Here is a 4,791-nt window from a genome sequence, read left to right on the forward strand (position 1 = left end):
TACACGAGTGTTGTAATTTTCTCTGGATGTACAAGATTTATTGGGTCATGACGCATGGACGGGCAACGTGCGCTTCCGATCTAGTGGAGGTGATGCATGGTGGCTTCAGCTGCTTCTCTCCTACTCGTCCACCCTCTTCACCATCTTTATCTCCCAAAACCAGTCCTCAGTTTGGGTTGCAGTCTTCAACTTGGCTGCATGAAGCAGTATAAGACATAGAGTTTGGGAAACTGCTCGACACCCTAAACGGGGTGTGGCTATCTCATTATATAGGAGTACCAAAGGGTACAATACAATTACAGATGTGTACAACGGGTCCACGTATAGATATACAATCTAACACCCTCCCTCAATCTTAACTATGCCCTGAAGTACAAAGTAAGTTAAGATTGCGCCTACAGCCTACAAACTGTGGTTGTGGAAGAGGCTTCGTGAAGATGTCAGCAAGTTGATCTTTTGATGAGATGAACTTGATACTGAGGAGCTTCTGTGCAACACGTTCTCGAATAAAGTGATAGTCTACCTCAATGTGTTTCGTCCGAGCATGAAACACTAGATTAGATGAGAGATAGGTAGCACCAATGTTGTCACACCAAAGCACCGGAGAACGAGCAGGAGGGACTCTCAATTCTCTCAACAAGGACTGAACCCATATGATCTCAGCAGTCGCATCAGCAACTGCTTTGTACTCAGCTTCAGTGCTGCTACGAGAAACCGTAGCCTGCTTACGAGCATTCCAGGCGATCAAATTAGGACCAAGAAACACTGCATATCCCCCCGTGGATCGCCTGTCATCAAGACACCCGGCCCAATCTGCATCTGAGAAGGCTGAGATCTCATAAGATGGTGCAGGTTGGAGAAGTAAACCATAAGAGGCAGTGAAACAGACATAACGCAGAATGCGTTTCACAACTGACTAATGAGACGTCCTGGGCGCATGAAGATACTGACAGACACGGTTGACTGCATAAGAGACATCTGGCCTGGTGATAGTAAGATACTGCAGACCACCAACAAGACTACGATACTCAGTAGCATCATCAGGTGAAAGAAGATCTCCATCCAGGGCAGACAACCGATCAGTAGCATACATCGAAGTGATCGCATGTTTACACTTCAGCATACCAGCACGACGCAATAGATCCAGAGAATACTTCTTCTGAGTAAGAGTCAACCCAGCAGAAGATCGTGAGACCTCTAGACCAAGGAAAAAATGCAGAGCACCTAAGTCCTTGACAGCAAAATCCCCACTCAAGGCAGCCACAAGACGATCCACAGCAGCAGCAGAGGAACTGATGAGGATGATATCATCAACATAAACCAGGAGATACATCGTAACCTCAGGACGCTGAAGAAGGAACAAGGACGTGTCAGCAGTGGAGGGAAGAAAACCAAGAGCCCGAAGAACAGAGCCGAGACGTGCATGCCACGCACGGGGAGCCTGTTTAAGTCCATATAGCGCCTTAACAAGACGACAAAGATGATGAGGACGTGCAGGATCCACAAACCCCGGTGGCTGACGCATATAAACTTCTTCCTCCAGAACGCCGTGTAGAAAAGCATTCTGCACATCAAGCTGACGAAGAAACCATCCACGGGTAACAGCCAGAGACAGCAGCAAACGAATGGTAGTAGGCTTGATAACTGGACTGAATGTGTCTTCATAGTCAAGACCATACCTCTGTTTGAAACCCTTAGCCACAAGCCGTGCTTTGTAGCGCTCAATAGAACCATCAGCATGTCTCTTGACTTTAAAAACCCACTTGGAATCAATGATATTAACACCAGATGTCGGGGGAACAAGATGCCAAGTGTCATTCTGAAGCAAAGCCTGAAACTCCTGTTCCATCGCAGCACGCCAATGAGGTATACCCAGTGCAGCCTGAAAATGGCGAGGCTCAGCAGTGGGATCTGCAGCAATATGAGCCATGCAAGCGGCAAGCCACGCAACAGTCCCGTCAGTGCATTTCTTAGGCTGAAAAACCCCTGTCTGGCTGCGCGTGCGAGGATGAAGAACAGCGGCAGCCGGTTGTGGCGATGTCGCCGGGCTCAGCACAGGCGACTGCAGAGACGAGGCCTCAGCCGGCGAGCCAGTGCCCGAGCCAGCGTCAGGGCCGCCTGGCTCCAGAGAGAGCAGCGGCATCAGGCCAGGCGTGGCCGGCCGAGCCAGATCCGGCGTTGGACTGGGTGAAGCCAGCCCAGCCGGCGCAGAAGGCCCAGCGGCTGGGCCAGGTGTCGCTGTAGATGACCCAGCCAGGCCAGGTGCGAGCGATGCCCGCGAGGCGGGCGAGGGCGGTTCTGGCGAGGCGGGTGAGGGCGGCGCCCGCGGGTTGGGTGAGGGCGAGGGCGGCACCTGCAGGGCGGCTGCACCCGATCTGCATGGGACATGCATATCCACATCCCGCTCCGGATCATCATCATCCGGCACCTGTTCATCAAGTAGCTCAAGACGAGCACCAAGTCCAATACCTGCAGCATGATTAGGAAGCAACACAGGTGCATTTGCAACATCCACAAATTGATCAGGCACAGGTACGGAAGAGTGGACAGGTGGCATAGGAGTTTTAGAGTTATTCGGAAGTGCATGAAAAGGGAAAACATTCTCATCAAAAACGACGTCACGAGAAATGTAGACGTGATTGGTGGGAACGTGTAGGCATTTGTATCCTTTGTGAAGGGAACTACACCCAAGAAACACACACTTTTTAGACCAAAACTCTAACTTACGTTTGTTGTATGGACGCAAATGGGGCCAACATGCACACCCAAACACTTTGAGAAAAGTGTAATCTGGAATTTCGTTGAGCAAGAGTTCAAGAGGAGTTTTCATATTCAGAAGTCATGAGGGTAGCCTGTTTATCAAGAAACAAGCGGTGGAGAAGGCATCACTCCAAAACCGAAACGGAACGGAGGCATGAGCTAGCAAAGTAAGACCAGTTTCTACAAGATGACGATGCTTACGTTCGGCGGTGCCATTCTGCTGATGTGTATGAGGACAAGACACACGGTGCGAGATCCCAAGCCTGTTGAAAAAAGTGTTGAGGTTGTGATATTCACCCCCCCCCCCAGTCGGATTGGACATGAATAATTTTTTGCTTAAGGAGACGCTCAACATGTGCTTGAAACTGAATGAAAACATCGAACACATCAGATTTTCTCTTAATAAGATAAAGCCAAGTAAACCGGCTATAAGCATCAATGAAACTGACATAATAATTATGGCCACTAACGGATGTTTGGGCATGACCCCATACATCAGAAAACACAAGCTCAAGAGGATGGTTCACAACACAACTAGACTCTGAAAACAGAAGTTGGTGACTCTTGCCCTGCTAACAGGCATCACAAATTGTTTCAGCAGTTTTATTGGACACAACTGGTAGTTCATGACGATGTAGCACATGACGAACTATAGGAGCAGCAGGGTGACCCAGGCGTGCATGCCAATGTGTAGACGACACACGAACACCGCTGAACGCCTAAGGAGAAGAGTGCATAGGAGATGTAGGTGGCGCGTCAAGTGCATATAAGCCATGGCGAAGACGACCACTAAGAAGAACGGCCCTCGTGTCCCGATCCTTGATAAAGAAACGAAAAGGGTGAAACTCAGCAAGGACATTATTATCACGAGTAAGTCGGGGAATAGACAACAAACTACGTGTAGCAGTGGGAACACGAAGAACATTAGAAAGATGCAGTTTGCGAAAGTTATGTGTGAGGAGTGAGGCCTGACCAACATGGGAGATGTGCATACCTGCTCCATTGGCTGTGTGCACCTGATCATGACCGCGATATGGTTCCTTGGTGGAAAGCTTGGCCATCTCGTTGGTGAGGTGGTTCGTGGCTCCCGTGTCCATATACCACGTAGGATCGATGGAGTAGAACGGGGTGCGCCCATGATCATGACTCGTCACCGCGGCAGCCTGTTTTTTCATTCCCCTTGCCATTATTACCCAGGCCGAGGAAATCTTGCTTGTAGCGTCGATGGCACCGGGAGGCAATGTGACGCTCAAGGCCACACAGCTGGCAGGCCTGCTGAGCACCACAGCATGGGCAGCAAGCCACCGGACGGGTGCCGCCAGTGATGGAGGGCGGGGTAGCACGGGCCTGCGAGGATGAGGTTGCCGGTTTCCCGCCAGGCGATGGTGACGGCTTCTGCGGCTTACCGCGGGTCGCGGCGTTGGCAGAGATGAAGCTCGGGGAGGCACGACGCGCTTTAATGCGCTGCTCACGACCAAGAAGATGTGCATATAGCTCTCGTGGCGGAAGTGGCGCCTCACGACCATGAATATTCTCGACGAGATTGTCATAATCATCATCAAGACCATTGAGCACGTGGGTGCTAAACTCCTCATCTCCAAGAGGCTGACCAATTGAGGCCAATGTGTCCGCGAGATCCGACATCTTGTTAAAGTACTCGGTGATAGAGAGACCATCAAGTTTAGTCTCCCCCAACTCGGTGCGTATGGCATGAGCACGCGTCGTAGACTGCGAGGCGAAGCTGCTGTGAAGTGTCGACCAAGCATCTCGGGATGTCGCGGCGAAGATGACCAGCGACAACACGCCCGGAGTGAGCGATGACTGGATAGCGGCGAGAATCGCCTGATCCTGAGCCACCCACACATGGTGCGCCGGATGATACGTCGGCGGGCACGGGATGGAGCCGTCGACGTACCCCTCCAGGTAGTGGCTGCGAAGGAGGGGTAGCACCTGAGCCTGCCAGGACAAATAATTATCCGGCGTGAGCTTCACCGGAAGGAGGTGTGAGAAGTAAAACGGCGTCGGTGCGGT

General features: G+C 51.3%; 1 pseudogene; it reads right to left on the bottom strand.

The window, feature by feature from the left end:
* Positions 1-4,226: 4,226 nt before the first annotated feature.
* Positions 4,227-4,365, bottom strand: LOC125549700 (annotated as a pseudogene).
* Positions 4,366-4,791: the final 426 nt, after the last annotated feature.

Source organism: Triticum urartu, chromosome 3 (assembly GCF_003073215.2).
Source record: "Triticum urartu cultivar G1812 chromosome 3, Tu2.1, whole genome shotgun sequence".
Lineage (NCBI taxonomy): Eukaryota > Viridiplantae > Streptophyta > Magnoliopsida > Poales > Poaceae > Triticum > Triticum urartu.